The sequence below is a fragment of the Athene noctua genome, chromosome Z, assembly GCF_965140245.1.
Source record: "Athene noctua chromosome Z, bAthNoc1.hap1.1, whole genome shotgun sequence".
In the NCBI taxonomy this organism is placed as follows: domain Eukaryota; kingdom Metazoa; phylum Chordata; class Aves; order Strigiformes; family Strigidae; genus Athene; species Athene noctua.
In genome coordinates, this window is record NC_134077.1 from 46385652 (window position 1) to 46408283 (window position 22632).

At 43.5% G+C, this 22632-nt stretch overlaps 1 protein-coding gene across 1 annotated transcript in view; it reads left to right on the forward strand.

Annotated features, from left to right (window-relative positions):
• Positions 1–2233: 2233 nt before the first annotated feature.
• The window catches only part of MEGF10 (multiple EGF like domains 10), a 106005-nt gene continuing 85606 nt past the window's right edge, over positions 2234–22632 (forward strand). The window contains exon 1 of the mRNA XM_074932252.1: positions 2234–2301. The gene's annotated coding sequence lies outside the window, so the exon portion shown is untranslated. The remainder of the gene's footprint in view (positions 2302–22632) is intronic.

The following is a 22632-nucleotide window of genomic DNA, read 5'->3' on the forward strand; positions in this document are numbered from 1 at the left end:
AGAATAATGTTCCAAGTAGCCAGGAAACTGTGAGGACTTTTAGACTGAGAAGAGATGTGGAAACTGGCTTCTAAAGCAGTAGTTTTGGCTCTGGCTTTGATTTTTTCTCTTGTGCATCTCTAAAATAATTCTCAGTTTGAAGAGGTACGACCCACTGCCACCACCCCAAAAAAAAAGAAAAATAAAAAAAGAACGAACTCCTTTTATTAAAGGAGATCCAGTTAATTGGTAGAACATCCTCTCTACACATCATTTATTGCTAAGGTTGTTAATTTTCTATCTAGTATGTGTATTTCCATGACAAGTGTACCACATAGGAAGTTATCTTCAAATGAACACTTAGGGCCATGTTCTTACAATAGTTTCCTATTATTCCACAACTTCCCTTGAAGACAATTCACAGAAAAATGTGGTTCTCAGTGTGAAAGAGGATGAAAAATATAAATGTTTTCATACTATTTCACATTTATATCCATACACTACAGATGAACAAATGATTAAAAGAAGGTTCTTCAAGTTGTAAAAGATGTCAAAAAGGAGCAACACATAATTGGTGTAAGTTCATTCAATATGTTAGCTGGGGGTCTGAGAATGAGGAGGTATTTCTGACACCAAAACTGTAGGAACGGTGATGTCTAACTAAAATACAAGTTTACCACTTTGTAGAAATTGTAATGGTTTAAACCACTAATAAGTCTCAAGGCACACACATTGAGAAGGAGCAAACAGATACATGCTCCCATGAAAGATCATCAAGTTAACGAAATTTAAGCAACAAGCATACAACCGACACTGGTTACCTTCAGCTGGCTGGATCAACTCCTCGTGCAGACAATTGCCATTTCATCCTGGATTGCCTTAAAAATCTGGCTGTAATTAGGATACTTAATTTCAATCGGCTCGGATTTTTTTTTTTTTTTATTTGCCATCTTAGTGCTGTTTCTTAGCGTTTTTTAAGCTTTTAGGCTTGAGATTGGAGCAAAACTGCCTTAGTTCTAATAGGGTTAGCTACAGGGGTTAGGAATCTATGTAACAAGAAAATCTCCGTGATCGCCTTTTTTTTTTTTTTTTTTTTTTTAATTTCTTAAATTAAATTTAAATCGAAGATCCCAAGCACGGCACGGCAGCTGCACAACAGCTGTAAGCTAGTGCTTGCGGGCCTTTCTGGGTCGCCGCCGAGGCCCGCAGCAACACCAGGGGTCTCTGCTCGCCAGCGCTCCTCGCCGAGGCCGCGCTCCCCCCTGCCCGGCCCTGTCCCAGCCGCGCCGCGACCGAGCCCTCCGCAGCGCGAGAACACACCCGCTCCTCTGTAAATAAAAAGATGTTTTAGTGGCACAACTTCCTACTGCGTGAAGTGCAAAGAGCAAAATTCCATCTACAGACAAAATAATATTCGCAGTTATGCAAGGCAGGTTGCCCCTTGCAAAAGCTAATTTAGTAGATTAGCTACTGTCATCATTTTCATGTGTAAAACATACTTGTTCATCGTCCAGGGGCTTTTCGGGGGTGGGGGGTGGGTGGTGGTGGTGTGTGGAGTGGGCGACATCCATCTCTGATGGGATCTCTTTTGTTTGAAGACACAAGCGGTGGTTGCTTACTTTCACAAAACATTTTCCTTCCTGTGCTCCGTGCTCCAACTTTGGTCATGAAGTAGGCTCATAGCTGTGATTTACCTGAAATATTTGGGTAATAACGAGTATCTTCACCTAAGTATGCAAAAATACATAGAAGCGTTAAAACTGCTGATGCCCCTCCTTTATCAAGGAGCACTGGAGGGGAGCACATGACGTTTGTTTTTCTGCGGGTTTGGGTCTCCTGACGGAGCCGAGAACCAGCTCTTGCTCGTGGGACCTAAAGAGCTTTTGGCGATTTTATTCATCGGTCGCCTGCCGGCTCGGTACCCACCCGTCACCGGGCTGGACAAAATGACTGCTGAGGGCCCTACGTAGCTTTCTCTTTGCCTGCAAGGGACTGGAGGGAGGCTATTTTGAGACCGGGGTGGGGGGCGGGGGAAAGCAGCAGTTCGCGCCGGCGAGCGCCCCACAGGCGACACCAGCCCGAAGCGCGTGTAAGTGGTTAAGTATCTGTCCGTCTGTCTGTCTGCTGCCTGTCCGTCGTGGCTCCACGCCTCCGGGGGCCGGGGCCAGGGGCCAGGGGCGGGCCGGGCCGGGCCGGGCGGGGGAGAGGCTGCGCCCCGCCAGCCCCGCCGCACACACCGCCCCTCGCTCGGCGCAGCGGCGGCGCGGCAGCCGGCGGCGGGAGCCGGCGTCCGCTCGGACGGGGAGGGCGCCCGCGGGACAGGTAGGCAGGGACAGGTAGGCAGGGACCCTCCCCGCCCCGCCGGAGCGGCGCCGGGGAGCCGCGGTGCCGGGCGCGGCTGCGGCGGGCGGAGCAGGGCGGCGGCATCCCGGGGCCGCGGAGCAGGAGCACCGCTCGTGGGGCGGAGCGGGGTTGCCCTCGGCAGAGGTGTCCTCGGCGTAGTGGCGGGATGCCTGCTCCGCTCGTCGCTACCGCCGCCTCCGCGGAGCAGCCGGGCGCCCGCGCGTGTTTCTCTCCGCGTTGGCGCTGGTGGGTGACCGGGCTGGTGGGGCCGCTTTGGGGCTCCGGGCAGGCTCACCTCGCTCCCCCCACCTCGCACCGCCTCCCTCTCCGCCCCAGCGGCCGGGAGCCGGGACGAGTCGGTTCAGGCTCTCCGTAGAGCAGAGGATTTGCGAGAAAGATCTTTTTCTGAAGGTTACCGTTCGTTTGCACGGAAGGCTTTTGGCAGTCCGAAACAGAGAACGGAGCGAGGGTACATTCTGAGATAGAGGGATGTCTGTGTGTATATGTAAATAAGCATGACCTGCACATCTGTTTAATAATTTAACTTCGTTCCAGCCTGTGTCTTTCAGCAGAAGCTGCCTAGGGAAATTCTCAGTCGTGTGGTATCCTGTACAGATTTTCTTTTGGCGACAGGCATAGTAGTGTAAATATTTCCTAGTTTGTGTTTCAACCAAGAAGTAGGCTAGATCTGGAAATGTAGGCACAAGTCAATTAGGAAAAATAAGCAGCTGCTTTTCCTAGAACGAGGCTTTTTGGTAATCTTAGATATTACTTAAATGTAGCTGCCAGTCATTGAGTACTTAAATGTAGTCAAAGCAGACGTGTATTTCCCAGAATCGTGTGCAGCTCTGAAGTTTTTCTCCAGTGCCAACTTTTGGTTACAGAGTGAGTTAAAACCTCAGTTTGGAACATGCCACCAGTACTGAAGATGTTTCATGGCATACTTTCTCAGGTTTGTAACTGAGCTTTGGCAGGAGTAGTTTGGAAAGCAGTTTAACATAATGACTCTATTTAGGAAAAATGTTTTTATCCAGCAACTTGGAAGAAAAAAAAAAAAAAAGCCAAGTCTGGAGAGTCACATTTGTTTCCCAGCAGATAAGCTACAGACCTATGCTTAAAAGTCTAAGATGCTTTGACCGAGCAGCATGTCTGATGTGAGACTGAAACTGAAAGCTGACTTCAGGCTTCGGTTTTATTGTCAACACCCCTAAATGGCATTTGTGCCCAATAACACAATACCGGGAGGAAAGCATACGTAATTAGGTATGTGCGCTCTTCTTGAAGTGCAGAGGGGCATGCAACTGTCTGGGCTGTAGACAGAATTTAGGAAAATAACAGCCTGGGTGGCCAAATTATCTGTATCGGTTGCTACTCAGTGGCCCTTGCAGATTTTCTGTCTTAGGTCAGAAAGGCCAGCTGGGCAGGCGTACTCCAGATTTTTAATAAACTGGACAAACAACGTAATTTAGGCCCAACTTTCTATTTGTTTTCTCCTGTAAGTCATGCACCTGCACAGCATCAAAACACGGAGCCTTATCTATTAAATTTTTTTTCTATATACACAGACAACTGTAATCACCATGTGGTCTTGTCATACAATCAAATTTAAATGTGTATTATTCCCACAAGAGGTGGATTGCTTGCATCATGTTAGTATTGATTGTTAATATGCTGTGGAGATGGCATGGCTTTGCATTTGGCTTCTTAGGAGGTACAGCTGTAAGTCTGGAGTGTTTGCCAGTCTCTGCTAGAAGATGAGCAGCTCACAGGATTGGCAATGATTTTCTGTGCCTTGCTCACTGATTACAATCTGTGTCTTGCCAGAAGATTCCCAACTGCTGGCTGCTTGGTGACCTGTGTGAAGTAAAATGGTTGTACCTATTTAATTTCCTGGGAAATCACTTATCAGAGTCCCCATGTTTTGAGTATCATGGGGTGAAATTGTCTGAAGTCTACATGGTTCTCCAGGGGCATGGCTGTGCATGCTAGTTTCAACTCCCCCCAGGCAGTCCCAGTAGGCAGAAACTGCACTGCCTTTGCCTCAGTAGCATGACGTTTTAGCCCTTTGTATACCATAAATTTTACCATTTAGCTGCTCTAGCTGAAATATGCCAGCACTCTAAATGTGACCAGAGGTGTGGGTTTGTGTTCTCACAGGGTGGGCAGTGGGAGGACCTTTTCCAGCGGTTACAGTGTTAAATGGGCTGTTCCTGCCCTGCAGCTGAACGGAAGAGTTTGACCAAGTAAACAGTCCTTTGGTGACTCTCCGAACCAGATTTTCCATGAAAGCATGTATTCTGCTCTATGGGGGCATACACCCAGGGAAGCAAATGGCGTTTGACAAAAGCAGTTACTCATCTGTGCACATCGTGCATTAACATACTTAAGTTTGATTAACATCTGACAGAGTTTGGAGTGGGCTTTTGACTGCAGCTGGTGAGGATCCCTTGAATTTATATTGAGATTACTTGGCAGGAGTTTGCACCGTGTCTCCCCACAGCTTTTTCTTGTCTAGGCATTTTCAGTTCTTCTCATTAAGGGAAGTAAGTGGCTTTTGGGGAAGGAAAAAAATAAACAGATTCTTTGCATATGTGCTACAGTTTTACTCAAAGCTATGTTGATTCTTCCATACAAAATACCATAACATGCATGTGATCCAGTATATTCATGTTTTAAATGGAACACAGCATAGAGCAGTGAAAACCCACTATAAGCTTTTTTTTTTAGATGTGAGGTGGAATGGTGTAGTGGAACTTAACATCCTTATTTTCACTAAGCAGTGCGTTCCTTGATGAATGATGCCAGTGGCACCAGATTTCACTATATAGTAGTTATGTTACCAACTCAGTGTCGGCAATGGAATTTGACCCTGATTTTTAATATTAAGGGATGGGTTTCCCAGTAATTGATACTCATATTTCCCTTTGAAGATTTGAAACATGCTAGAATCAGCATATGAACTTAGATATAACTGCTTTATTTTTTCATCTATGAGAAGAATCTGTGTCTTGATATTCCAAATGTTTTTCTTACGAAAAGCGTATGTATCATGTAAAGCCATCTGTCAGAAAAATAGGAGGACTATTCTGGGGAGGGATTTGCTTTGCTAGAATAGCTCTATTGATTGTGTCAGCATTCTTGTTAATTAACCCATTCAAACTGTCCGGTCTTTAATTGATGTTTTCCTTGTGTAAGGATTTGTGGTTCATGCCTTTGGATGTACACGTTAGGTTGCTATTAAAATGTAGACATCCAGCTCTTCGTGTTTTATCTGCATTTTGTATCTGATTGTCAGAGAAATTAGCCCATAGTCAGCTAATTCTGAGCCCTTTTGATGAGCAAGACAATGAATATAGATTGGAAAGCAGAAAGCATAATTTTAACTTTGACACTGACTTGCTGTGTGACTTCAGGAAAGAATCACAGAATCACAGTATTGTCTAGGTTGGAAAAGACCTTGAAGATCATCCAGTCCAACCATTAACTCAACACTGACAGTTCCCAACTACACCATATCCCTCAGCGCTATGTCAGCCCGACTCTTAAACACCTCCAGGGATGGGGATTCCACCACCTCCCTGGGCAGCCCATTCCAACGCCTAACAACCCGTCCTGGAAAGAAATGCTTCCTAATATCCAGTCTAAACTTTCCCTGGCACAGCTTGAGGCCATTCCCTCTTGTCCTATCACTTACTTGGTTAAAGAGACTCATCCCCAGCTCTCTGCACCCTCCTGTCAGGTAGCTGTAGAGGGCGATGAGGTCTCCCCTCAGCCTCCTCTTCTCCAGACTAAACACCCCCAGTTCCCTCAGCCGCTCCCCGTACGACCTGTGCTCCAGACCCTGCACCAGCTCCGTTGCCCTTCTCTGGACACGCTCGATTCATTCAATGTCCTTTTTGTAGTGAGGGGCCCAAAACTGAACACAGTCATCAAGGTTAATCTTTTTTCTGTTGCTGTAAAAGAAGACTCTTCTAAGGCAACCAAATTATTTTTGTTGAACACGCAGAGATGCCAGTTAACTCTTGCGAAGACACTTGCATATAAAGGCTTCATAACAATATGTCTTATATTTAAAATAGAAACTCTAGCTCTTACAGCTGTAGGTTGTACAGCTCTAGTGTCCCACCATTCCAGTCACAGGAGCTGTACAACAGCACAAAAATAATAGCAAAAATGGTTTTTGCCTTTTATAGTCTAAAATTTAAGACAAAAGAAAGTATGAAGTAAGGACAATGAAATAATGAAAACAGCTGTTGAGCCACAGTCATTATTAATCAAAAATAATGGAAATTAAAATGTTTGAAGGGATTAATGGTAAGTTTCTTTCTGGTGAGAGTCTTCAATTAGGAGACAATGTATTATCAATGGTGGTACCGTAGCCCTGCCAAAGAAAGGGTCAACATCTTGTTGAGTATGAGGAATGTTGGGCATGAAAAGAGACCCATGAAAGGCAAGGGGAGGCTTGCACAAGCCATGACCTTAGGGCAATGCAGATGGTGGATTTGTCAGGCTGGACAAGAGAAGACCAGCAGTGCTTTGCAGTGTGGCTGAAGTTGTCCAGGCGTGAGACAGGGGGACCCTGACCCAGCCCGGTGGTGTCTCCCATGGGCAGTGCTGCTCTGGGAGAGACTGCTTGAAGCAGTGGTGGATGATGTAGAGAAAAGGGAGGGCTGGTCAAGGCTGCTCAAGAAAGAAAAAATGATCAGGAGAGCGATAATGTGTGTTCAGGGTAACTGACACATCTGTGAGCAGCAGCAGGGAGGAATACCAAACCAGAGTTCAGCAGAAGATACATTACTTTGATGGACTGCAAAGAAACGAAGAATGAATTGGACAGAAAACAATAAGCAAGCTGATAGTTTGTTGTCCCGTGCACACCCCCATTTGTTTTGGAAAGAAGCAACTGCTTTGTAAAGTCTGTATATCGCAAGCACTATGCAGTGAGTTTGTGCTGCATCATGCTTATCTCCTTCAGGGGTAAATCCTGTAAGCCCTCTTCAAAGTGAGTAGCATTGTGTTCTGTAAGTAACTGTATGAGACAAATGCATTCAGCACAGAATGATTCAGGGAGACAGTAAGGGCAGAAGGACATCGTTCTTAACATATTTTGGTCTTAGCCCTGTGAGAATATTTTTCATTAATGAAAACAAAGACATCTGTGCAGGGTCTCAATGAGTTCAGACATTCACAGTATCTTTTGAGTTTCTCCTTAGACAGAAATCTTGTTTATCTACTTTTCAGGACTCTTTTGGGGCCCTTGGTGAATTTAAAGGATTTACACAGCAAGTAATAACATTATCACCTGGTAAGTTACTCATTGTTGTCTTGTGGAAATGTTTTGATTTTATCTTGCAGACATTTTTCTGAAGCACAGGAGAAAAATGTTAAAGGTGGAGATAACTTTCACTTGGGATTTTTCCTGTCCCTAACTGTCATCTGGAACAAAATACTCTTCTGTCAAAGGGTTTGGGAAGAGTGATGATGAGATGCTCATCCGGGGTTCACAGTGGAGGTGGCAGTGCTGCGCACTGCCTGTACTCTGCAGTCACGCCACAGCTCTGCAGCGGTGCCGGCCTAGAATGCGGGAGCTGCCCAAGAGCTCCCTCGCTCCTGCTCTGCCTGTGCGTTGGGCCTTCCCATTGGGAGCCAGCATGTGCTGGAGGAAGCTGTACACTGCAGTCTCGTTTTGACCATCCTAATTCATATCTAAAGATCAGGTGGGAACAGTGAGGTTGCAGGCTGGTGGAACCACGTGGAGGAATTTCTGGCTGTGATGCTGTGCTTGTGTTCTCCTAAGCTGGGTTTTTGGGGGGATCACACTACTGGTATCCTTCTGACCTCACATACTGCAAAGGTGAACTAAATCAAATTTGTTTCTATGTTTTAACTGTTGTTGCCTTCATTTAGACTTTTTGTACTACGGTAGTCTATTTTTTATTAACCGTGTTGCTCAACACTTCAGTTTGGTGTTGATTCACGCATAGTGATTTAGATGATGGCTATTTTATGTTACTTGCCCCTTTCTTCATATGACCCATAGAGAAGTTTCAGAATCAGTTGATTTGGGTGAGAGCTTTTGAATCCTGACAAGGTTTTGGAATTGCTGAACTGATTAATTAAAGAGGAGCGAAAGAGTTTCGATCACAGGGCTCTGTCAAAGAGAGCTCCCAGAGCGAATGTTTTGTGTGAAAGCATGCCTTGCAGTCTAAGCCAGGAGTGACAGTGATTGTAACACAATGCTGTTCATGTGACAGCCAGACAAAGAGGCCATTATGCACGCCTGAATTGCATCAGATCCTCCCAAAGCCAATAGTCGGACTATGCTTGGTCACCCTGAGAACATGAATACAGTGGAAGCAGTTGCATGTTAAAGAAAAAAAAGGCGTGTGTGTGTGTGTGTGTGCGTGCGCGCGCGCGTGCGCACGCGTATGTGTGTGTGCGTGCCAAGGTCTGTTTAAGTTGTAAGTACAAATTGACATAACTGATTTGTTTATGTTGTTTTGGAAGTTGCTGTTAGGAATCGGCAGAAAATGTTTCATGTAGCAGTGAGGACAGACATGGTGGAAATAAGACAGAGTGTGTCAACAGGCCGAGTGGATCTTCCAGTTCTTTTGTTCTGTGCTCCAAGATTGCTTCCTACATTGTGCATTTGAGCATGTATAACTGAGTTATAGTTTCTTCTAAAGTGTTTACAAAATTTTGGAGCAGACTGGTGTGTTAACACACACATGTTATGATCTCTGGAACTTAGGTGCAAATAATGCTTATGTGTGTTTGTGGGAAGCATTTGTTTGGTGACTTATAAATCCTCATCAGAGGGTTCAAGACCACTGGCAAGAATCAAGAGCACTTGATGCATAAAGAAATGTCCCTGACAGCTTGTGAGCTGCAGCAATCTTGGCCCCAAAGGCAGCATACTTGTGTCAGTCATTGTAAATCTATTTAAAAAATAGGATACAGCATCTGGAGTGGAAAGCTCTTCAATTGGAAATGTATTTGTTTAAAAACAACTGTTTCGCCTTTGCAGCCCTGAGGGCTGGATTGTCTTCTCCAGTGCTCAAGAGGTGGCACCCAATGATGGCCGCTGTTGGTCTTACTCAGCAAAGGCACTTTGGACTCATTCCCTAGCTACTGCTGTACATTCTTTTTTTCTGTTTTTTCCCTCTTTTTTTTTTCTTTTATTTTTCCTTTTTTCTAATTTTTCCATTTCTCCTTTTTTTTCTTTCTTTTTCTTTCCCTTCCCTCTTTTCCTTTTTCTTTTTTCTTATTCTGATTGAGGATCTTATTAAACTTGTGTTTGCTCTTGAACAGTATTTACTCATAAACACATACCCTAAGGGAAACATGTCATTTCCAGAGCACTTTGCCTGTTTGTTGGTATATTGGTATAATGAGTTCAATTTCCTTAATTTCATGTAAGGTTTAAATATGTTTTTTGATTTTGCTCTGACTGTTACACTTTCTGAACACAGAAATTCAAAATATAAAATTACTTAATATTCTGCAGTTGTGCTTTGTTTAAACTGACACGTTTTTCCTACTTTGCTTACACTTTCCTAGTGAATATTTTACTTTAGAGAAGCTGTTGAACTGCAAAGAAGAACAGAAAGCATTTTTGCAACTGGTGACAAAGAAGTATTAAATAATTTGCCTTTTTATTTATTCAGTTCCCCATCATTAGGCTTTTCTTTGGAGGTTTTCTTTGTCTATGCTTTTGGGAGAGATGATCACCAAAATTACTTATGCTTATATTAAGAGTTCTGTGTCATCAAAAATTAATCTGAAGAAGGTCAGGCTGTATTTTGTGTTTGAGCTACAAATGATAAATCAAGAAGTATGGTATATGTGTAGCTCTATTGAAATACACAACACAAGTGCCTGAAGAGCTGATGATTTTATTGCTCCTGCCTGCATCGATGAAGGGCTGTGCTCAGTTCTGCTCCGTCCAGCATGTGCTGAGGGCTGCCCCCAGCAGCCAGCCCTTCCCCACACTCACCTGCCACACTCCATAAGGAGTTGTTGCAGATTCTGTATGAACTTGGCACTTTTGCTCACAAATTCCTTTTTATGCCAAGTTGCTTGTGGTGGAGGATTAAAACTTGAGAGTTTAGTGATTTTGTCTGAATTTTACATGCCAGTAAAAATCCTAGCCAATTTTGGCCTGACACTTGCATGGTTTTTTGGTGGTTGTTGCTTCTTTCTTTAACCTGAGTGTGGTTGAAGAGTGCCACTGCTCCTGGGAAAAAAAAACAGGAGGTATTTTGTTTGGGGGAGCAAGGTTGGCATAGTTAGACTACTGACCAGCTTCTTCCTCCAGTGTTTACCTTAATCTTTCTAGTGAAAGGACATACTTAGGATACAGCCCAGCTGGTGTCAGAGGGGAGACTCAGCTGTTGGTCTAAGAAATTCAAGGATCTGCCTGAGAAAGTCAGGTGAATAAATGCTTGCTGAGGGTAAAGCTGGGTTGGACAGACAGTTTTTTTCAAACAGTCCTCAAGAAAAGGATCAATACTTAATAACTTCTTTTTTAAACTGTGTTGGAAGGGTGCCAGACTGCATAGAAGGTAGAATTTCCTTCTCTCTTGCAAACACTGTGGAAATTATACTTGTGATCTCTGTATGTGCTGCCATTAAAGGACGTAGGCCACTGCACAGCCTTATGAGAGCAATGGATTTTAATTATCCATATAATTACTTTTTTGTGCATAAGACTCTCTTAAATTATAACGTCACTATGAATATCCTAAAAGTACGTGTCATGTGAAACAGCACATTGTCTGTCTCCTGAGGACAGCAAAGCAAACACCCTCTCCAAATCCGAAATCCCATCTCTCATGTGTGTGGTGGTTTAAGCCGGTGCAGGAAATAATTATTTCCGAGTACTAATGTACCAATGAACTAATGTTTTGGGTGTGCTTTACTCTTCAAATCACATTCACCTGTACAATGTTTGGTTTTGGGACCACAAAAGACAAAGACATTTGAGTATGTAATTTAAAAGTGATGGGTAGGGATCTAGAGATGGTACCATATGATTCTTGCCAGCTAGTTTGCTATAGGTGTCACTATCTCTCATGATGTAAGGTCTCATGGTCCTGTTTGTATTGTCAGGTGCTCCCATCCATTTGGTATTTTCTGATGCAGTGGTAGCATCCAAATTACTCTATTCAGTGACATCAAAATATGGGAGCTTTGCAACTTGTGAAATTTTGGTTTTTACAATGCTCCTAGGAGACTTTCAGGAACCTAAACATCTCAAGGAGATTTTGTGGAAGGGTGGGAAGGAGATACATCAGTTGAGTTCAGCAAGTCTTAGTTTAGATCCTCTCTAGAGTGGTGTTCACTTTCATAGAAAATCTAAGTAATTGTAATAGGAATAAACAGACTCTTAAGTCTAAACAGAGTTTTTATGAGCTCCTCAGTGGGAGTCCCGTTTGCCCATTTGTGCCATTGTCCTATTTGCCCCTAATTTTGTGATGCTAATTCCAGAGCCGTTATTCACATCCTTTGTGAGTTCTCACATGCTTTGGGAGTGAGCACGTGAATATCCACAAACCCGGGGCAGTTCTTCCATCAGAAACTGCGTGTCCCCTGCTGCTACTTCACAGTCCCTTCTTCTTGACAAAGGCCACATTCCTTGAAGCAGCAGAGAAAGGTCAGAAATCAAGTATAGTGATAACGGGGTTGAGAGTGTTTGGATTAGGGTAAGGGCCAGTAAAGCAGATCTTGTTGTGGGAGTCTGCCATAGACCCCCCAACCAAAGCAGTGAGGTCGATGAAGCCTTATATAAACAGTCAGGAGAAATCTCATTGTCACTTGCTGTTGTTCTTGTGGGGGACTTTAACCTCCCGGGTATCTGCTGGGATCACAGCACAGCAGAGAGGGAACAATCCAGGATGTTCCTGGAATGTGTGGAGGATAACTGCCTCACACAGCTGGTGAGTGAGCCGACCAGGGAAGGTGCCTCCTGGACCTGCTTCTTGTGAACAGGGAAGAGCTTGTGGGGGAAGTAAACGTTGGAGGCTGTCTAGGGTGCAGCAATCATGAGATGATTGAGTTTTCCATCCTTGGAGAAACAGAGGGGTTGGTAAAATTGTCACCTTAGACATCCAGAGGGCAAACTCTGACCTCTTCAAAAGGCTGATTGACAAAATCCCATGGGAGGCTGCCCTGAAGGATATGGGAATCCAGGAAGGCTGGACATACTTCAGGAGAGAAGTTTACAGGCACAGGAGCAGGCTGTTCCCATGTGCTGGGAAACAAGCAGGCGGGGAAGGAGACCGGCCTGGCTAAACAGGGACCTTTGGCTGGATCTCAAGAACAAAAGGAGACTCTATTGCCTTTGGAAGAGGGGGCAGGTCTCTCATGAAGACTATAAAGATGTAGTGAAGCTATGCAGGGAGAACATTAGGAGAATCAAAGCGCAGCTAGAGCTCAACTTAGCTACAGCTGTTAAGGATAACAAAAAATCTTTCTATAAATTCATTAGCAGCAAATAGGATTAGGGAAAATCTCTCTCCTTTACTGGATACAGAAGGGAACATGGTAACTAAGGGTGAGGAAAAGGCTGAGGTGCTCAACGCCTACTTTGCCTCAGCCTGTAGCAGTGGAACTGGCTGTTCCCTGGACACCCAGCCTCATGAGCTGGGAGATGGGGAGGGGAAGCAGACTGAGGTCAGCACAGTTGAAGAGGAGGTGGTCAGAGACCTGCTACACCACCTGGATGCACACAGGTCTGTGGGACCAGATGGGTTACACCCAAGGGTGCTGAAAGAGTTGGCAGATGTGCTCGCCAGGCCACTGTGCATGATTTACCTGAAGTCATGGCTAACTGGGGAGGTCCCATTGGACTGGAGGGTGGCAAATGTGACACCCATCTACAAGAGAGGCAGAAAGGAGGATCCAGGAAAGTATAGACCTGTCAGTCTGACCCCGGTGCCAGGGAAGGTCATGGAGCAGGTCATCTCGAGTGCCATTACAAGTCATATAATAGACAACCAGGGGATCAGGCCCAGTCAGCATGGGGTTATGAAAGGCAGGTCCTGCCTGACAAACCAGATCTCCTTCTATGACAAGATGACCCGACTGTTGGATGAGGGAAAAGCTGTGGATATTGTCTACCTGGATTTTCAAAAAGCATTTGACACGGTTTCCCATAGAATTCTCATAGAAAAACTGGCTGCTCGTGGCCTGGATGAGCGAATGGTCTGCTGGGTCAAGCACTGGCTGGATGGACGGTCCCAGAGAGTGGTGGTCAGTGGAGCTAAATCCAGCTGGTGGCCTGTCACAAGTGGTGACCTCAGGGCTCAGTGTTGGGACCATTTCTGTTCAACATCTTTACTGATGGACTTGATAAGGACATAGAGTGTATCATCAGTAAGTTCGCAGGTGACACCAAGTTAAGTTGGAGTGTCGGTCTGCATGAGAATAGGGAGGCTCTGCAGAGAGACTTGGATAGATTGGATCAGTGGGCCAACATTAACGGGATGAGGTTCAACAAGGCCAAGTGCCAGGTCCTGCACTTGGGCCACAACAGCCCCCTGCATGGCTACAGGCTTGGGGAGGTGTGGCTGGAGCTGTCTGGGAGAGAAGGATCTGGGGGTTCTCATTGACAAGCAGCTGAACAGGAGCCAGCAGTGTGCCCGGGTGGCCAAGAAAGCCAACGGCATCCTGGCTTGTGTCAGAAACAGTGTGACCAGCAGAAGTAGGGAGGTGACAGTCCCCCTGTGCTCTGCACTGGTGAGGCCACACCTGGAGTGTTGTGTCCAGTTTTGGACACCTCAATACGAGAGAGATATCGAGGTGCTGGAGCGAGTGCAGAGGAGGGCAATGAAGCTGGTGAAGGGCCTGGAGAATAAATCCTATGAGGAGTGATTGAAGGAGCTGGGACTGTTCAGTCTGAGGAGGAGAAGGCTGAGGGGAGACCTCATCACTCCCTACAGCTACCTGAAAGGACACGGTAGAGAGGTTGGTGCTGGTCTCTTCTCACAGGTGCTTAGTGACAGAACAAAATGGAATGGCTTTAAACTGCAACAGGAGAGGCTCAGGCTGGATATTAGGAAAAAAATTTTTCACAGAAGGAGTGGTCAGACAGTGGAATAGGCTGCCCAGGGAGGTGGTGGAGTCCCCATCCCTGGATGTGTTTAAGATGGTTTAGATGAGATGTTGGGGGATATGGTGTAGGGGAGAACTTTGTAGAGTAGGGCTGATGGTTGGACTCGATGATCCCAAGGGTCTTTTCCAACCTGAATGATTCTGTGATTGTATGAAAGGTGAAGTGGTTGAGAAGTAATAAATACGTGTCCATGTTGGCTGTATGTTGGTCGGAGAGCATGGAAGAGAGACAGAATACAATGCCTGGTGCAATTATTCCTGGAAAGTAGTGTTGCTTTGGCCTTTGGTGGGAGTTGCTGATGTATTGCAGCTGAGGAGTGTTTCACTGGCTGCAGTGCACTATTCTATCTATCTCTCTAATCTATCTATCTATCTTGTCTGTCTGTCTTTCTGGGTTCTGATTAACCACATGATTGCTTTTTATGCCTAAGAATGCCAGTAAGACATTGACTTTTTCCTGCCATGACAAAAATATGGGCACCTGTGGCTGGATGGTTGCTGCCACTGCTTTGCTCTGGTATTGTCTTCCTGGCATGAGCCATAGGAAAGAAAAAATACTCAACACTCTGCAATTCCTTGACATCATGTTTATGAAAAGATGAACTGTAAGTCCAGGAGCAAAAAACCCACCTCCCCAGCCCTGCTGACTGTTTAGCTTGTGTGCTGAGGTGCTGGAAGGCTGGTGGTCTACCAAGTGAAATAGCCCTTCCTGTGCAGGGGTTGCGGTCTTAAACCTTGGCCAGGGTATAGGCTTCTTGTGGGCTTAAGCACTCCATCTGTAGACCACCTGGGCGCTGAGGGACAAGCTCTGGCTCAACTCCATCTGGTTGAGGAGGCATCTGTGTACGGAAAGCCTCTGCCCCATGTACTCAGGTGGTTAACATGGGGACTGCGCCTTCCTCTTGTTTTCAGTTTTGACGATGGTGTTTCTAGAGAAAATTTACAATTTGCACAGGCTGCCTGACCCCACTGCTCTATCACCACCAAAATCTTAGGCTGCCTCTTCACTATCCTCTTTTTGCCTACAAAATTTCCTCTTAACACACTTATCTACTTCCCTCCAACTTCCTTCTTCTTAGACAGTGAAAATATAAACTCAGAAAAATCGTTTGGGTCCTTATTTTCCGTCCTGGCTGCAGATCATATGAGAACTGTACATGGACTCCTGCTGGCACTGGGGGAGTCGTCTTGGGGCAGAGCACCTGACGCGGCTGGGGCATTTACCAGTGGCACCAGCAGCACCGCCGGCTTGTGTGCTTAGGTCGTGGCTCCTCCTGCTGTGTAATGGAGCTTTAGTGCTGCTTTAATCCATGCCACATGCGGATGACCTGAGTAAACCCTGTGGGAAGACAGAAGCCCTGTTGTGTTTTTGTGAAGCAGTTGCTCGGAAGCTGATGTACAGCTGTGTCCAGGCTTGTTTGGAAGTGAAGAGTAACTTGATCTTTTAATCTTTTTTTTCTTTTTTTCTTTTTTTTTTTTTTTTTTTGTCCCCAGACTGATATTGGTAAATAACAACTGTTTCTGAAGGGTACCTACCAGTGAGATTGAAATGTGTATTTCAAATTGGAGGGAAGATTTCACAAAGATTTTAGCTGTGTGCAAAGAATGTGCTTTATGTTTTTTTATAAATTAATTCTAGCTAGTTTCATGTTTTATTTTTAAAAGAAGAGACAGAAGAGAACTGAAGCTGAGGGCCCGATTTTCTTAATTGCATTGAGTAAACCAGGAATAACTCAAGTGAAATCAATGGACTTTCAGCGTAACTGAGGTGAGGTGTGTGAACATGGATCCCTTGTGCATCACCTGGATAATGCATTATAGGATCTGTGAAGACACGCATCCATGTTGTCCAGATACGCCAAAGCTACCTCCACCAAAGCCAGAACAACTGGCCTCTTTTTAAGAGATTACTAAATTTTCTTTTAGAAAAAAGCTAAATTCCAGCTCTGTAATGGACTCTGCTAAGAATGCATGGCAAGGATAGTGCTCTTCATGCTTTAGGGTTGTTTTGGATTAAAGGCACTACATGTTGCAAATACTTCCATGCAGGTATGCCACAGGGCTCCATCAGTTTAAGACAGAAGCTGGTACTGAATAGATACGAGTTTCACTATTCAGAGTTGTTTAAACTCTGAACCCACAAAAAAAGTGCATTTTTAATTACTGAGTAAGAAGATTGGGTGAGTAGTTGTTGAAAAATGAAACAAAAACATAGCAAGAGAAATGTTTCCTTGCTTTAAGTATCCCCACTGCTGTCAGTAGTTTTTTTCTATCTCCATAACCCATTTCAGACAGCTGGGAGACTTAATCTCATCTCTGGAACAATATTGTTCCTCTGCAGCTTTAATGCACTTTTAAGATATGCTCCATTCTTTCTTGCTGAACACTAGTTCATGCCAATTTGCATTATGTACAAGTAACAACAGCCAAGATACGTGATCATGGTAAGTGAACTTCAGAGGAGGCAGTGATTTGGGGTTTTGGTCTGCACCGCTAAAATACAGAAGAATTTTTTTGTGTCCTTGCAGACTGTCAACCTTTCTGTGTGTACCACACCCTTTAACAAGTCAGTTTTTATTTTGCCAGTGGATCAACTTCAGAAAATAGATTTTGTTTTGGTTTAGGTTGGTTTGCTAAAGTAGTGCTGGAATGCAAAGAGGAAATGCTTCTTCTCATCTAGCAATGAGAGGAGATGTAAAAGAAGTTTGAGGGTGCTGCATCATGGTCTTCAGTAGGAAGTTTTTGGAATTAAGTAGAAAGCCATTGCAGTCACTGCAAAAATGGCTGATGTCATGTAGAAGCATCTCTGGAGGCTGCATCCTAGGATGTACTTTAATCTTCCTCCTCATCTCCTGTGGGAGTCTCTCACACTACACTTCTACAAATTACCTCTACAGGGAAATACCAAAGTTTTAGTACACTGAGGTCTTCTCTTAGACATATACATGTGTTTTTCTTCATTACAGTTTACAAGAAGACTACCAGAGGGAAAAACAAAGAAATGAAAAAGCATCCAAATTAGAGGGTATTATTGGCCTCTTCAGAGGTGATCCAAATCTGTTAAAAATTCTCCCAGTCATGATATTGTGTGTGGTGATTTCTTTGTAAATGTCTAAGACACAAAGTGTTTCATGTGTTTCATGCTTCTGACACAGTAAGGACTGTAAGCATGATGTTCATGTTATAGCCACTGTGTCAAAATACCAAACTGGAGGCATGGGTCCTAAGAGTAGGATGGAAATGGAAACTAGAAGACTTAAATTCTGTTTTCAGCGCTGTTGTTGATTTGTTTTATGAAATGAGATAAAACATTTAGAAAGGAGTCTAAATACTTTCCATGTACAGTGGCGTTATTAAGAGTAGCCTTAAGGACAAAAAGGCTTATAGTGTTAGAAAAAGTGTTGTAGATCTTATAGGGAGTTATGTCGATAAAAATACTCTATGTGAGATTATTGCATAACATATACTTAAAAAGAAGTGTGCTTAACTAAGTGAATCCTACCTTTTGCTAAATTAAAGAGATTGATGGAGATCAGTTATTTGCAGAAGGCACACAGGAGGCAAGATGGGATAGAGAGCCATATAGAAACTTTCTGGAACCCCTTGCCGTGTGCAGCAGCCTTGGAGTCCCGAGAGCACAACAAAGACCTTTAGACAGTGACAGAGACCATCTGCCCTGGCTCATCTCACCCATTGGGGAAGACTCTCCAGAAAATGGTCACTTGCTCTCCTGGAGGGAGGGAATTAATGTCACAGTTTGCCCTCCTGAGAGAGGAAAGATTTATTCATGGATTAGTTCACTGGGCAGCTGATAGGTTCGGTCAGACGAAGCACCCGTTGCTTGCCCCAACCCACGGTAGACTTTAGTATGCTTTAGCTTTCAACACAAGGGCATCTTTCTGCCTTTAGGAGTGGATGTAATGGATATTGGTGCAATTTTTGTTGCGGTTCTGCACATGGCTACCTTTCTTTGCACTCTCTAGAGCAGTGCAGAAAATCAGTAGGGAAGGCCAAATAATCCATTGCTCCTTACTGGACAAAATGGATGAAGAGAAGTAATTTTAAGCAATATGGCAGCTGGCCTGTCTGTCTTCCTTGCTTGACAATAGGTACATACATTTCTGTGCTCTTAGTAGAAAGCCTGTGTGAAATTGGAAAGAAATAGTTGAGGGAGTAAGTGCATGTAAACTCAGAGTTGTTTTGCTGTGTTGGAACTGGTAGATGCTAAGAGCTTGGTTTTTAGAGCCAAAAGAAGGTTAGCTGGTAGTAAAAACCATGCAATAGCAGTTGTTGGCCAGCCCAAGCATGGAGTTTTCACTAGGTGTTGTGACAGTGAATCTTGAGTATTCAGGCATCAAAGGTCAGTTGTGAGCACCACCCAGAATACAGCTATGGGCAGGAGGAGGGATGTGCTTGCTCCTGGTATCATGCGATCCCTCAGGGTGGCTTCTCTGATCTTTTCCTCTTATGTTGGCTTTGCTTTCCCCCACTCATCTGCACGGTCTCCTGCCACGGAGCTGCAGCTGGGTTTGCTGTCTCTGCATGAAGCGCCCTGCTAAGCTGCCTGGAGTGTCCCTGCTGTGGCTAGTGAGGTGACCTGGCAATTGCTGGCAGCATTGAGCTGTTGGACTGCTCTGGATTTCAGGGAGAACAGTTTCATGAGTGAGTTCAGGTTTCATCCCAAATTTCCATGTCGATCAGAGGAGAGCATCCATTCTGTTTTCAAACTTCCCAGCAGTTCCCTCACCATGATCGTCCAGTCCCTCTGCAAATGCTGTGTTGTTTTTCACTGTCTTCTCAGCTGGTTGCTTGTCTGCTAGCATAATAAAGCAGCGGATGTACTACTGAACATGAAATTTCATCCCAAGGTTCCCAAACTCTGGATTGCTTATGTCTCTCATCCGTTAAAGAGAGATAACGCATTCACACAGTCAGATGACCACTGCATTTCGTTCTGAAAACAGTGAATGCTTTTCATTTCCCTTTAAAAAAATCCATGCGCAGTTCGCAATACTTGTTTTTATTTTTAATGAATGACTGAACCAAGGCCAACATTCCTGTAGTTTTAACTGAGCGGCAGCAGAAGTTGTAACAGAGATGCTGCTAATGCCAGTTGGGCTGTAAGTTGTAAGTCTACTTACAAAGTTGGCCTGTTTTCTGGCACAGTCTCTGACACATACACTCCAGTCAATCACAGTAAAGTGCCTAATAACAGATGTGGTAATTAAGCTGAAGAATTCTGTCTCTCTCTTTTAATTTTTATTACAGAGAATAACAAAGTACCTCATTAAACCCACCATCATAGAGATTTTTTTAATTTGGCATACAAATGTCTGCAAAAATTAGATCTCTGAATAGGGTGCCTTGTTACTAAAGGTGCTTTGTCATATAATGCTGTGAATAGACCATTTTTATAATGATAGATATGTCCTTGTGCTACTGCTGTCCTTTTACAACCCATACTGCAAAGAGGTACAGGTTTAAAGAAGGCAACATAAGTCCTGCAGGATAATATTTTGAGGGATTTAGGGCCTTGTGCTCAAGTTAATAAAAATGTGGTCCTGATTCTTCTGAGTTCAAATTACACTGCCTTCAAGCTGGAATTAGCAGCAGACGTTCAGGAGGGTTTCAGATAACCTGTAATCAAAGTAAATGTACATATTTTAATAAGAGAAATTATATTGAAAAAGATAGAAATTGCAACCAAAAATGTCTCCTATTGATTGTTAGATATTCTAAGGCATTTGCCTACATTATTTTCTTTTAGTGGTGTACCAGGCCCTCTTTTTAAAGGAGAGTCTGACTCATCATTTAAAGAAATTAATTTAAGAATTGAATGATTTGAGATGTCTTAAAAAATACGGTAAGAGGAAACTGAAGCGGATATAAATCAGAATTGGTAGCTTTGATATTAAATTACTCAGTATCAGTGTGTTTTTATGGATAAAGTACGAAGTTGTTTACTTTGTCATCATTGGAAAGAACATGTTTTTTTACTGCCCATCATGAGTGTTGGTAACAGTTTTATTTCTTAGAGGTATTATTTATTCACTAAAACACAGCATCTTGGCTTACAGCTTCAACTATTTAGGAGTATACTGAATCTGTCTGCGTCTGTGTACATTTACCTGCATGTATGTATATATATATATGCGCACCAGTGTGTGGGTGCACCTGTGCACATACACACACACAAACACATGAAAGAAGGAAAACTTGTAGACAACATTGGCACCTGGTAAGCTGAATTTTTCTCCCCAGGAATATTTTTTCTTTCCCTCTGCTCACGAATGGGGAGACTGAGCACTAAAATTATACAACTACAAACAACAGTTTTAAGTCTGTAGTATTTTTTTAAAAAGAATATAATGTTGAGTTTTGATGTCCTGAATGTTCAACTACTCCTTGGCCTGTTGTTGTAATGTCAAGGAGCAGTGCAAATTGAACAGGCTAGCAAGTAAAGACCAGGGAGAAGGCTTGTAGATATAAGCATTTTCTCCATAACTGCATATGCTTACAGATATTATGAAGGGTGTACAGTTAGAATAAAACTTCAGTCTTGCCTCAGTTCTCCTGGGACAGTAGCAGTGATACACAACTTCCACCAGTATAAATGGACACAGTATGATTACTTGGTGGCATCTTGTTAGGGCCTTCAGCAGTAGTGGTGGAAAGAGACAGGGAGATGGGTGAGAAATGAAATGAGTAGTTGGCAAGATGGGTCTGGTCTTCCACATGTTGATCTATGGAGCTTCTTCCATTTATTCCAGCTAGTAGCAACTCCAAATGATACACTGAGAGCATCTCCCAATGTTGTTGAGCCAGTTTACTGTGAAAACCAGTCGTCCATGTTGCTCAGTTTATAAGGTTGCTTCAGGTTATATTGCAGTCTTACTGAAAGCTGTTCAGAGCAAAATTCCCTTTGACTTCAGTGGGAATAGGATTTGTCCCTTTAACTGTGTTTTTGTTGGAAAACTAGAATTATCAAATTTCTTTTGGTTTTGCATTACAATCTTCCATTTTCCAGTTTGAGGAAAGAATACAGGAGTGCTATGTCCATTCTAACCTTTGCAAATGCCAAAATAAAAGGTGGGAGAAGAGAATGAATGGTCAAAGCAAACACTTCTGGGTTCCTTATTCCTACCAGAAAGTTTTGGATTTACTTTGCAGAGGATGTGGGAGGCTTGTGCAATGAATCGTTGCACTTTGAACTAGATTGCTGGAGGTGGGAAAGAAAAGCTGGTAAGTAATGCATTGAAATGTTCAGAAGCTGTTAAAATGAGATAGCATCAATCAACTATTTTTCCAAAAAAGCAAATAATTTCAAAATTGAAATCTGTAACAAAGTACTGTGATAAGGATTTACAGAAGTGAAATGTTCAGTCTAAATCATGAAAACAGTAGCTAACTGGAATGACAACTTTTATTTTCTGTAGAGTGTTATATGCAAAATGTCATTTCCTTGGATGATTTACAAAGATAAATATACTGAAGCAGTGCTACCAACTAATTTGTTCACAAATGATAACAACTTGTTATCAAGTAGAAGATACAGATAAATGAGGGTGTTCATATGTTTTACTTTTGTAATGAAAGGGTCCATTGAAAAGATGTGACAAGTGTGGGGAGCTACAGACTGAAGAATTTTGCCAGTGATAATGGAGGTTGTGTCTGGGAAAGGCAAGAATCTAATGTTTGATGGAAATGTATGTGGAAAAAGAGAATATGCATGTAATGGAGGAAGGAGAGAAACAGAGGTGGTCTTTGAAGAGGACTGAAACAGGAAAACAGAAGAGTTTTAAAGGAAGGCAGGCATGAAATGTATCCTAAATTGCATAGGAAGCTAAAGGAATTATCTGAGTCTTGTGATTGTACTCTTTTATGTGCTGGCAATAAACTTGAAGTGACACAGTGTCTGGAAGGCTCATAGTTGAGATAAAAGGACAAGAGGGGTCACAAAAGCTACAGTCAAGAGAGGGTAAAACCATGAATGAGAATTTCCGCAGCAGTGAGACCAGGACGTTGGTGTTTTTAAGCAACCACAGGATTGTCCCAGGCAACTTGTCAGGAACCACAGAGTTTTCACAGTTGCAACTGTGAATATAATATCCTTTCTTATGATTCCCATTAGAAAAAAAAAGAAATTTCAGAGGTTTGGTGATGCTGTCTGCTTAAGGGACTATGCTAGAAATTCGA